The sequence below is a fragment of the Falco punctatus genome (assembly GCF_963210335.1).
Source record: "Falco punctatus genome assembly, chromosome: 9".
Taxonomy (NCBI): domain Eukaryota; kingdom Metazoa; phylum Chordata; class Aves; order Falconiformes; family Falconidae; genus Falco; species Falco punctatus.
In genome coordinates, this window is record NC_137589.1 from 49,121,535 (window position 1) to 49,134,738 (window position 13,204).

The 13,204-nt window shown below is 43.5% G+C and overlaps 1 protein-coding gene across 13 annotated transcripts in view; it reads right to left on the reverse strand.

The window, feature by feature from the left end:
- SLC31A1 (solute carrier family 31 member 1) overlaps positions 1–13,204 on the reverse strand; it is a 27,720-nt gene that overhangs the window by 14,325 nt on the left and 191 nt on the right. For 3 of the 13 annotated variants that reach the window (XM_080402104.1, XM_080402097.1, XM_080402100.1), the window contains exon 2: positions 324–420. The exons of 2 other annotated variants lie outside the window; for them this stretch is intronic. The gene's annotated coding sequence lies outside the window, so the exon portion shown is untranslated. Of the gene's footprint in view, positions 1–323; positions 1,284–9,118; positions 9,377–13,204 lie in introns of those variants that run through there. 8 more of the 13 variants (XM_080402094.1, XM_080402102.1, XM_080402106.1 and 5 more) reach the window with 4 other exon arrangements.

Consider the following 13,204-nt stretch of genomic DNA (forward strand, 5'->3'; position numbering starts at 1 on the left):
CAGTTGAGATGCTGGCTCACACAGGCTTCCTGGCGTTGTGAAACATTATCTGGAAGCTTGGCACAGTTATACACATTAATCAACTTTTAATTAAAATGAAGATTAAAAATAGCTGATAAAGTATCAGCTTTGGCTCAGCCCTTAAGGTTCTGTTCTTTGCTTTGAACGAAAGCAACACTCGGCTGTACAACTGAGGCAAAGCTGGTTGCATTCACTTAGCACAATCCCTATTACTAGAGGAGAGGCAGAGCTCTTCCTCTCAGCATGGCTACAATCACATCCCTTTGATGGAGTTTATTTTCATAGCAAACTTGTCTGGTTACCTTCTGTTAAGAGACCCTGCTTGATCTCCTTCCCATAAAAGGGGACGGTCGCTCCTAATCTTCCAGCTTCTGCAGACTCCTCAGGAAATCTCTAAATCTTTGAACAAGAGAAAAAAAAAAACAAAACTGAGGACAGGCTGTTCTTTACAGGACAATGCACCAAACTTCATAAGCGGAGCATCATGCCAGCCCATGTAATTGCTAATGGGTCCATAGAAGTGAAAGGCAGCAGAAAACAATCCCAAAGAGCAGGAAAACCTGAGACTGAAAGACTGATAATATCATAGGAAAGGCTGAGAAATATTGCCAAGAGGTGCATACAGGTGAAGAAAATAATGGTGAGAGGCAGGTTGAGCAACTGACTGGCTCTTCTCTGGACAAGCTTTTTGTTCAGCCACACTGAAACTACAGGAGGTGGAAAAAGCAGTAAGTGAAGGATTCTCCTGAGAAACATGGCAAAACTGAGGAGTCCTTGCCAATGTTTTCCTGGCTGTAACCTCATTTCTGCTAGAGAAGTCCATCACTTACAGTCCAGGTTCAGGCACCTGGAATACACACAAAGCTCTGCATCTAGATCCAAGAGTGCTCCTCTACTGTCTCATGAAGTCCCAAACTCCATCAAGCTACAGCCTGGCAGTTAGACTAGATGATTGTTGTGGTCCCTTCCAACTTAACTGTCCTAACCTATCCTGTTCTAAAACAGCTCCTCCACTTGTGCTGGCCACCTCTCAACCCCTGCTTCGGTAGAGCAGGTAAGATTACTCGCACAATGACCACAGTGACCTTTAGCAACAGGCGGCAGAACCAATGTCATTGCTCCTTGGTTTGTCTCTTTCCCACAGAATTCTAAGTCAGCAATGTAGGGAGGACTACATCAGCACAGGAATCAGTAGAAACTCTCCTCATCTACAGGAGAATCCTGGACACATTCCCACATAGACCGGTGAACATCAAGTTTTCCTGTGAAAAAAGAACAGCAATCTTAAGAGAGTGATCCACACCTGTAACTGTTGGGCCAAATCTTAGGGTCATCACCTACACGTACAGCTTTCCAGGCTGCCCCACTCTTAGCAGGACACAAGACAAGAACACCATCTCTTCAGCACAGCAGCAACAAGGTGCTTCTTACCGTCCCCTACACAGTGCTAAAAGTGAAAACATTTTTGAAGAGGCACAACAGGCTTTTGGGCTCAGAACACAGCATTGGATACACCCAGCTAGAAAATTTTCACGCTGTTACAAACACAACACAGTCCTTGCCCTGACAAATGCAAAACAGTAGGAAGGGCACAATAACTAGGAATGACACTGGAATGGGATCTGGCAGCTCCTGTGAACACCGCAGGGTACAAGCTTCCAAAATGCAGCCTACTGCTTGTCTGTTTTGCAGACATTGCTGAGTGCACATCTGTCACAAAAACATGGGTCAAGGGAGTTATTTTTGGGTGATGGACAGATACTGAAAGCTGTCAGGAGGCTGAGGATGGTCGGTGAACCGTGCGTGCATAGCTCTTATCCACACAAAGGACAGCCAGGCCAGACACGGCAAACAAGCTTTGGAGAAACCGATGTCAGAAGTGACGTGAACTGAAGTATTCAACTCCACCAACAATAACCTGCTACCACCCTGATAAAACATGAGTATTTCCAATCCGAACGAGCCCAAATTAACCTGAAGTTCCCAGTGGGACACTTTCAAAGGATCTGAGCATATTCCACCCTTGGCTGTCTCAGACAACCTCAGCCAGAGAGACTATTACAAGCCGAGCAAATCAAAAGTGCAGTCCAGGGAACAAAGCACAGCTCACTTGGCCCAGAGCCGCCCACCCACTGACCAGAAGCAGAAGGCCAAGAACAGACATGTCAACTACAAGTTTGGTTGTTTTTTTTTTTTACTGCTAATAAATACCAATAAACATTATAGTCAGCATTCAGAAAGGTGAGATGCTACATCAGCACATAGTGAACTCAGTGACAAAGGTGGTACCAACTAAAAGACAATTATGATCTCTTCAATAGTTCAAAGTTTGCCTGTTCATGTCTGTGTCACAAAACTTTCCCCTTTTTCATATTACTGCTCCAGCTCCAACAGAATAGCATCCCCCTCCAGCTGGCTCTTCATGCTGTGAGCGCACGTCCTACCAGGTGCCACAGCCAGAGCATATCAGTTCTGTCACAGGCCTGTGACTTTCGTACTCAGGAGTGACTTGCCATGCCCAAGCCCACTGCTAGCACAATTTCTTCCATTCTGTACATGTCCAGTATTTCCCCCTTCCTGTTTTAATTTACCTATTTCTTCCACCACTAACTAGCCTGTACTGTGTATTTTTCTCCTTGCTGTCTAGCCAGATGAGGGAAGTCATGCCCCTTTTCTGACACGCAAGAGCACAGAAGCTTCTGGAGAGCAGCAGAACTGAGGCACCTCAGGACATGCAAGACCTGAGGAGCGAATGCCAGTTCCACAGCTCCCAAAGCAGAGAAGATGCCATACAAAAGCTGACTCAAGCACTCATCTGGAGAGAAAAGCATAGCATTAGAGAAGCCAAAACTGACAAGAGGATGCTACATTACTATTTCTTTATAAAACATCCAGGCTAAAGGACTCCTACAAAAGCATGTCAGACACCAAAATTCCTTATAGCCAACGCCAGCGTGAATTCAGAGCTAGTACTAACAAGTTTCCATCAAAGGCAATTCCCAGAAGGCATCGACAGAAGAACCTCTTCAGCACTCCTTATACACGTCAAAGGACTTTTGAAGCAATTATACCAGGTTTGCAGTTCTGCAGGCCACTTTATCATAGCTTTTCATCTCTCTTCCTCACATCATCAAGGGTATGAAACAGTAACACGGTAATACATACCCATGTCACAAAATACCCAGTATTCAGCATCCAGGAAGGAGAAACCTGAAGGCCTCCCCTTCCCCCCAGGGACCATGCAGTATTTAAGCAGAGATAAGGCAGGATAGCTTAAATCCCACTGGCTTTAACAGGCCTTGTGGGGATGCCAGAATAGCTGAGTGCAGCCTGCTGACTGCGTATGGCGTTTGGTCAGAAATCACCCAAACCCTCCCACTAAAAACTGCTTAGCACTCACTTGTCAGCTGAAGAAAGTTGCCTAACCTTCCTTAGCCGAAGAGAGAAACGGGACAGCAGTGGGGAAGACAAGAGAAATGAAGCGCCATGTGACACATATTTTCCAAGATTATGTAACTTCTTGAATAAATAGGTACTTCCTTATCCTCCGTGGCTGTTTCTGCAGAGACATTACCCAACCAAGCACAGGAATGGCAATCAGGAAGATGTGAGCCATACGGCCAGAAGGCAGAAAACATCCTGCTGCCTCACCATATGCTGAGCAACAAGCAGATCGGTCCTGCGCCTTGCAATACTCTTCAAAAACTTCTTCATCTAAAAAAAATACTAATATTTGGAACAGTATCTTGCAAGATATGTATCCTGCAAGATTAGACAACTTATCCTTCCTTAGAAAACCCAGGCCTAGTGAAGAATTTCTCTTATTTTATATGCCCAAATCAAGAATAGCTTCTAGCACGTACTCTTCTATCTACAAAGACCTTTTTTTTTTTTTTTATGAAGGGAAAACTCAAATCTTAAAATGGAAAAAAAACCAAACCTTTTGGTGTACAAGATTCTTCATCACGCTCACTCTAATTCAGCAGCCACATTCCTACAGGTTCACACCACCTGCACCATACGTACGAAAAAGAGCCAGCCTGTCTCACACAAAAATGGTGTTTCTGTCCCGAGGGTAAGGAGATTATTATTGTTTGTGACCATTCAGTGCTAACATGCAGAAGCATTCAATCTATAAGGAATACTAGATACATCAGGATGTGAGGCAGGGTACTACTTGCAAGTTAATACCTGATAAACCATTGCTTCGTGGCTTGCTGAAGTGGGAAGGAAACACATCAGGCTGAACAGTATAAACAGCTCCGACCAGAGCTATTTAAAATGGTGTCTTCTAGCCTTTAGCCCTGTAAGACTGTAAAATCTCAGAGGACACAAAATGAAACCAAGGGTCAGCAAGTGCATTCCCAAGTAAGCAACAGTTTCCTCAGCTGCAAAAATGCAATGTGACTTGATGTGCCCTAAAGTGCATTATCTAGCCTTTAATACAGGTGCAGGATTACAGATTTTTATCTAGCAACATCATAAATACCTTTGTCTCATGTAGATAAAACTAATGCTGAGGGTAATAAAGTGCATGGCATCAGTTTATTACAGGCCTCATAAAAGGGAGCCTAAAGTCCATTGACACATATGATTCAGAAGACTCACAGAAGATTCCGAGATCTCACCCTACTTGCCCTTGCTCCACACGTCGCCGCAGGAGGAGTTGCAGTTAAGATTTTCAGTCACAGAAACGCTGAGGTTTAGGAGCCCTCCTGAGATCATCTAGCCCAACTTCCCTGTTCAAGCACGCTCAGCAGGTTGCCCAGTCAGCACCCTATTACCCCCTGAGAATGACAACTACATATGTAGTTTAATAACCTGCACACATCAAGGACTTATCAGTTCTTGCAGATACGGTGAGGAGCTGCTCTGTGCTCTGGACAGCACAGCCATCATTTATGGACCCAGACACCAATCCTTCAGTTGAACTAAAAAGTTCCTGCAAATCCTTTGACCGAGAAATCTTGCCTCCAGTGAACTCAGGCAATGCCTAAGGCACTGCAGTGCAGTGGTAACAAAGATAGTTTTAAGTTAATGGATCGGCTGATAACAACCTAGCCATTTACACAAAGCCGCAGATGTGGAAAACCAGCTCATTTCTCCCCTCTGGCTGTTTTTCAACATCATAACCAGACTTAGCACAGAAAGGCAACTTTTGTACAAATTCTGAACTGGCTTTCAGGTATGTTTTGAGAATCTGGACAAGAAGAAAAGCAGCTTCCAGAACTCCTTGTTAATTTTTAGGAATCCGTTCCACACATATGATATGAGACACATTGTTTTAAGCAATTCATGTATGTTCTTCTAACACCTTCATTATGAAGTGCATTAGATTCAACCACATGTGAAAGCTTCCTTGAATAACGATCCCAGGAACAGGTTTCACTCTTTTCATATTTAAGTAGCTGTTTGTCTACAATTACTCCTTAGATGCTTGTCCATGTGCAGTCACAGTGTTTTAAGGTGGCCACTCAATCATTCACCTTCCCTGGAGCTGTCACATTCCAGTCTATGCCAGGCATTGCCGCAATAGCCATGCATTGCTGATGTCAGCTCCTACAGGAATACGCAGGGACTTCCAATTCCTACTCTGGCCTGTCAGGGTCACCTTTTAAACATAGGCTTTTCACTAAAGACCTAATAGTTTGAAAGGTTGACTTTTAAAAAAATACTTATGCTTTCCCTTCTTGCAGAAGGCAAATGAATGTGTGTTCATTTCATTTTGCATCACCACCTATAACTCCCTCAAAACAAAAGCCTGTTCTACCACAGGCAAGAATCAAATTATTTTGCTTCAATTGTTCAAACACCCGTTGTTTTGAGAAGCCCGAAGCTGTTTCTGAGAAAAAAAAGCAAGGCAGAACACAGGTCATCATTATCAAAATCCATTCCACTGTGTTTTTAATTAAGCCCAGGAAGTCAATCTCTGTTTCGGCAGATGGTTAAGACCAAAACATACATCACCAGAGGCACTTTTCCTACTCTTGCTCTGTGGTCTCAGGTAACAGCAAAAGAACATGTGATATATAAATAGCTTCCAGGTAGTAACACAAACACCTGTAAGAGTTCAGAGGACAAATTCTTAGCCCTAGTCTATAGAACAGAGCACCTCTACATTTTCGCTTTTGGAAATACAAAATTCCAATCCCACCTTCACTCTTTGACAACTCAACAAGGTCGAAGATCTCCTGCAACATCAAGAAGAGGGAAAGGGCAATGAAGTCAAGCCATTCCCTGGGAAGGAACCTGTCTTTGGAAGAGCCTTGGTCTCATGACACTCTTCTGACAGGACTACCTCTAGGGCACAGAAAGCTAGAACAAATAGCAACAAATTTTTTATTTTAGTTATGAGTGACAATAAACCACACCAGGAAAAAGCTTTGAACATGGCATTCTTCACCTAGCTTTCAAACCACTGGGCTGCCACAGAGCTGCTAATCCAAAGCAGAAATGATTCAGAGCTAAAAAAAAACCCAAAAAGCTGAGTACTTACTATTCCAGAGACAGGTTTTCTACCTACTGACTCCAGAAGAACAGCCTTCTCCAAATGGGCAACTAGTCTGAGATGGATCAATGTTTCTAAACTTTCAGATAATGCTGACAAGCAGAACTCATATCATTATCTATATCAAAGGCTAATCATTAACTACTGCTTGGATTCAGCTATGATCACTTTTACTCTGCTTTAAGCCCATTTATTGCCTGACCTGCAGCCTATTTCAAACCAGACCTACTACTTGCAATATGGTCAGCGGGAAACGTTTATATACAGCTTCTAATAGTTGAGCAAAACAGGGGTAAGGTCTGAAGCAGCAGCAATTTCTGCTACTTTCTGCTCTGGGTGAGTAGAATATTATGAAATATCCCTCACAAAGTATTGACCAACCCTATTGTTACAGCCAAAGATTTCATATGACCCAAGATAAATATTGACTGCTTGGGCTATGCAGCCTACTGAAGGCATAAGCCAATCATGTTAGGACCAGACCAAGGACTGGGATGCTCACATAAAGCTCCATGTAACAGCAAAAGTAACCCCTGAATCTTCTTCATGAGATCTTCGCAAAAATGCAAAGAGATTTTAGAAGTCCCTGACCAGATTAAATGTGTTGCAGAGATTACTTTCAAATACATTACACAAAACACATTTCAAACACATTTTCACATTTCTGTCAGAGAAATTATTTTGCTTGCTTTTGGATACTGTAAGAAAGCAAACAGTTTTAGTATCTACCTCACAATGAAGAAATGTGACATTTTCAAAGCTCTAGACTAGTTTTTAGGAGCCGGGAGAGTGTAAAAAATAACAAGGCAGATGTATCATAAATTCTGCAGAAATTCTTCCACAGTGTGTACAAGACAAATCCTGTCTGGGTCACTGGCTCTCTGACCTTTCTGAACAGAAAGCTGGCATCAGCAATCTCTACAAAAGAAAAAACACGACGAAAGAGAAAAAGTGCAAGAAATATGGCTGTACTGTGCTCTGCAATACAAGTGTCCTTATTGTAGGGGCAGTGGTTTCAAGCAAGATCAAAAGCAAGAGTTACACAAAAAGGTATCAAATGGTAAGCAGTGCACATGATCCTACTATTGTGATGTACTAGATGGTTTCACTCAAGGAATTCAGCAACTTAAGGAAAGTCATGATGCTGCCAAAAAGTTTGTTTAAACTACTACGTCTTACCAAAGCAGCAAAACAAACAGAATAAAACGTGTTAGCCTTTACTATCTATGCAACAGGATATCCTACGGACAGTAGTCTGTTTATGCCTTGTATGAAGAGAGCAGCACAAAAATGGCTTTACAAGTAGAACCAAACCTGTAGCAGGAACATGAAGGCAGCTGTAAAACTCCCAACCATCTTTTAAGTTATTTAGGCTTCAGTTTGACTGTACATGTAACACACTCATCCCACACACTTCAGTCTTACCTGACACCACCTTAAACATTAAGGTTCAGTACATCCTCGTGAGAGAATGTCTTATCCCAAGTTAATAAAGGGCACCAAAGCCAATGGTAACTTGATCTGTATAAAACTCTCCTGGCAGAGAACCCAGAAATCATGAGTCAAGTCTCTTGTCAAATCCATTAGGTCAGGAGCCCAGACAAACAAGGGAACCATAAAAAAAAAAAAATGCAACTGAGAAAACCAGACCAAGCCTGTGAGTTGCACTTCACCTCCACAGTATTCCAGGGCTGGGTGTGCTCCTCAGGAGCTTGTGCTTCTACTTCCCTTATCACTTTGATGTACAAGGGTTGACTTAGATCAGAGATGCGTGTGGTATCTCGCTGCCCTCCCACAGAGCTCTACACTGACAGCAGCCACAGCAGTCACTTCCCAAGGGCTAGAAGAGAATAAACTGGGATCACCTGCCTGCTGGGAGCACTGGCTTTGAGACCGCTCCACATTTGTTAGTGTTTTTCTTTCCCAAGTAAAGGATGCAAGCTTGAAAATGCAGTCAAGCTGTGACAATATATTGTTGAGTCTTTTCAGTACAATGCCTTTCAGAGCAGGAAAAGTTAACTGAGGTAGCAACTCATCAACTGGATACCTGGCTCTCAGTGCAGCCTCCATCCAGACAATATGGAGGAACCCAGCCAAGGAGCCGCTGAGCTGCACAGCTCACTGGGGCCAGGCACTGCGCCCACACTGGGATGGCACGGAGCTGCTCTGATTTTCCCATGCAGAGCACATTCCCCATTTGAATGAAATCAGACAAGGAGCAGGCTGGGTCACAGGGATGAGCATCTCCATAAGGAGGCTGAAGCCATATACCTTTCAAATAGCTGCTTTTCCAAGCTCATCACACTGGAGCAGACTAGCCAGCTGGCTAACAAGCATTAGTCTGTAAGCTCAGGAAGCACACTGAAGGTGGCCTCAAAGTGCTTTTTCATCTTGCAAATCCGAGTCCAATTAAATTACCTTTAACATGAAAAAAAGCCGTAAAGTGTATTTACCCCACACACTCCTTCCGCAAAGACATATTAAGTCTTCAAAAAAGAAAAAAGCCAAGACCGTCAGGATTTCTTTTATCTAGGTTAGCCAAAAGATCAGCTAAATATATCACAAAGCTCATATTCCAAGCTCACGTACCTTCAACAGAGGAATGAGATTTGAGTCCTTGATAACTAATGAGCATGTGTCAGAAGAGAAGGCTTTGTTAAAGTGAAGTAGCTCTCACGAAGTCGCAGGAGAAAACTTGGTGCACTCGCTATTAATTTCATGGCAAAACAGCTGTATTCTTTTCCTCCTTTTCTCCCAGCTTCACAGGCTTGATACCAGGATGTGCTGAGCATCCAGTAAGACACTTAATCGCTTACAGCGTTTTGGCCCGTGATCTAACATGGTCTGCTGTATTAATTCAGATAAACATTAGAGTGAACAGATTATATGCACATAAAACTTTTAAAACAGGTTATAAATGACATTCACATCTGCAGTGTGACGACTGTGGGATTTTCTAATGTTATATATGTGCAGAGTGAAAGAGCAAAAAGAAAATTTTAAAATATTTTCCATACAAGCAGTTGTTGTAGCTAGCCATCACAATTGTTCAAGTGTCACTGGAAATCAGCAGGACTCTTGCAGATATGAACTGGTGAGACATAGGGAAGAAAAGACCTGAAACCTGCATTGGGAAAAGGACATTAAAAACTGTAGAAACAGAAGGACAAAAAGGAGGTATTTTATCATAGCCTCCTGCTTTTAGATTGGCTTCTAATCCAGGACCAACAAATGAAAGGCTTTAGAAAGTTAGTTTGTAGTGCTACAAAACAGGAGTTTAATTTGTTTACAATAACTAGTCCCATTATTCTCTGCGTTAGCAGATTCCAGCTTTCAGCTGAACAAGTTAATGAAAAAAAAAATCACTGGTCTTGAGTCCCCTAGGTCTTGACTAGGAACACTTTCAGAAAATTAGATTGAAGCAAAAGGCAATAGAGTAGATTAACTAAGATTGGATTTCCCAGAGAAAAGCAACATAACTTGACCGAGTCTTTTTCATCCTTCCCTGAGGAAAAACTGCCAAGATTCCCAGTGATTTCCTGGCAGACTTTTAGAGAAGTTCAGGCTGGCAATCTGCTCCAACTCAACTTTGCAAAATTCTGATGCAGATTACAGCTAACTTTCAGGGTGACCTTCAGCCAAGCATGGAGAAGGTGTTGGGCAGAAGGATCTTTATAGCAAATACATAAACCAAAAAGAAAAGGAGAAAATACTCAATTTTAGTTCAAAAACCAAAAAGTTCTGTCTTCTCTGACCTACTGTGTGATTGGAAAAAAAAGACAGCTGAAACGAAGCTCCTTAGGGCCCCAACTCAAAACTCACCATGTAAATACGGTAGATCTCACCTATTTGTACTAGAAGACTTAAAGATTAGTATTCTCAACACCTTCCCTTCTCAAGCATTAAGCTTTTGTTCAGGGATAGATAATCTCACTAATTCAAAACCTGAAGTTACACTGCAAAGGGGTAAGTGAGAGAAGAATCCTCCCAAACCTCTTTTCTAAAAATACTAAAAAAAATAAACCACAACCACCTAGTTCTTGCACCACTACAAGTCTGAGTAAGTGGCAGGGACTATGCCTTTAAAACAAAAAAGCAAACATGCAGAATCGACTTGGAAAGCTTACTTAATTCTTCCTCTCTACTGGCAGAAATTATTCTAATTCTCAGCCTAGCTAAAAAGCTGCTCTAGATTAGAAATCTGATACAAAATTAAAACAATTCTCTGCAACTTCCAACGGACGTAACAAAATCTCACTAGAAAATAGCCACACATGATTTCTCAGTTTTCAGTATGAAGTTGTGCAGAAGCCTGCAACTCCTAGTAGTTTCCCTCTTTTCAATCTGTTTTTTGTTGTTTGTTGTTCGTTTTGTGGTTGGTTTGTAGGTTTTTTTGGTTGTTGGTTTGTTTTTTTTTGGGGGGGGGGGGCGGGGGGAAGAAAAAACCTGGCTACTGGAACAATTTTTGTGTTCATAGCAAAAAGCATCCCTTTAATTTTGTACTGTGCAGCAGGCTAGTCACAGTTGCTTCACCAATAGATCCACAGTCATGAAACCAACACGCATTTAAATAGCAATATTTACACATTATTTCCAGTGCCCCCTTTTTTAATGAACCATGGGGAAAAAAGTAACGCATGATCCAAAACTTCATGAAAGCCTCAGGGAGCATTACATCATAAATTAGATGAACTGGGACCATTAAAGTAAATGCTAACTTACCCTATAAAATCACATACTGTTACTCATGAAAAATACTGCAAAAGCTTTCTTTACCTCAGGCTCAAGCAGAGGCAAGTTAAGATCAAACAGATTAAAAGTAAATTTAATAAATACTTGTGAAGAGAGTTTAGTCCACCTTTGCACAAAATGCCATACTATAAAGCATTCTGAAGCTTGGAATTTGAGCACAAGCAGGAAAAATCAGTCTATGACTGGGAACTCGTGGAGCCACAAACCCACTGCCAACTCAAATGCAGAAGAGGGCTACGAACAAAGCTTAAATTAAAAAACCAACACACAACTAAGACAGGTCTTAGATGTAGCTGTAGTGCTGTGGTACATACTCCTAACTGCTACCTGCCCGCTTCACTGACATTAAGCCAGTGCTGAATCCCAGTGTGGGAAAGCACATCAGGTTCTCAGCTAAGAGGTTGCTCACAGCACAGGAATCCTTGATTGTACCAGAACTGTGAAGTTTTTCTTTCCAAGTTAAACTTTGCACTAAATATCTGCACAAAAGGAAAAAGCTGGGTACAGACATAACGTTACCTGTACCTAAAAAACCCTAAATTCAAGTGCAACACTAGGACTTAGCCACACAGGTCTTCACCATTTTAAAAACAGAAATCTATCCTGACTGCTGACTTAATAGAAATACGGAGGGAAGCAAACCAATGAACTGTCTCTTCATCTAAGAAGCACGGGAATGACATCTATTTGAAGTTCATGTCCACCTGCCATATAAAGATAGGAACAATCTGCTCCCATTAGGAATTTACATCAAATCCTTGTATAACTATTGCATGTGTGTGTGTTGGTTTTAATTATTTTTTTAACAGAAACAAGGTTTTAGACCATTTGAAGGTTTCATTCTAAAACAATCACACACTGCGCAATAAAAAAACTACTTAAATACTTCCTCTAGTCTTTTCCCTTTAGAAGTGAAATCACTGATATCCCAATCATGTTGTATTCTCATCGCAATAAAACTCCTGACTTACTGCAAATGCCACACTACAACAGACCTGGTAACTTTGCATTTTGACTCAAATACCCTAAAAGTAACTATTATTACACGTTTCTGGTCGGTGCCAGAAAGCATCCAAAGCCAGGAAATTATTCAACCCTTATTGCTGTTTTCCTCTCACCTGCATTCTGGTTTGCTGCACTTCAACATCACCCGGTTCAGAGTACAAAAATTAAAGACAAGGCAGCGGGTCTCACAAGGCACCGAGAGATCCCAGCTTCTTCAGGAAGAGAAAAAACCCCAACCAGCGAGGCGTATTTCTCCAGTTACAAGGCAAAGGTATAAAACTGCTTAACGAGGGCCAGCTGAGAGGGTTTTAAACCCAAGAAACGGTTCTGATGCTAAGAGGAAAGTGCATTACACAGCAGTTAGCACGTCTCTAAGCTGTAGGAGAACCAGCTCTGGAGCACGAACAGCACACGTGTCCCCGACCTTCCCCACGTAGCCCCGGGCCGCAGGGTGGCCACCAACCCACGCCAGAGCCACGGAGCCACCCTCCGGCCATGCCAGACCATCCCCCGCCCCCCCGAGCCCCGGAGGGGTTACGGCCGCCCCCCGGGCTCGGGCAGGCCGGCAAGGACAGCACGGGGTGACCGGGCGCCCCGCCGTCCCCTGGGGAACACACCCGCTCCCCCCCGCCAGGCCAGGCCGGCAGCCCCACGGGGGCCGCTTCCCCTGCCCCGGGCATTCCCCGCAGAGCCACCGGGCTCCCCCCGCACCTCAGCGCGGCCGGCGGGCCCGGCTCAGCCCTCCGCCCCCCCCCTCTCCGCCGAGGCCACGCCGAGGCCGCCCAGCCCCTCAGGTACCGCGGCCGTGCCCCAGCGCTGACAGGCCGCCCCCCGCCGCCATCCGCCGCCTCACGCCCGGGACGAAGCCCTCGCGTCCCGCCAAGGGCGCCCAGAGGTCGGCGGCCGCGGGCCCCCTCA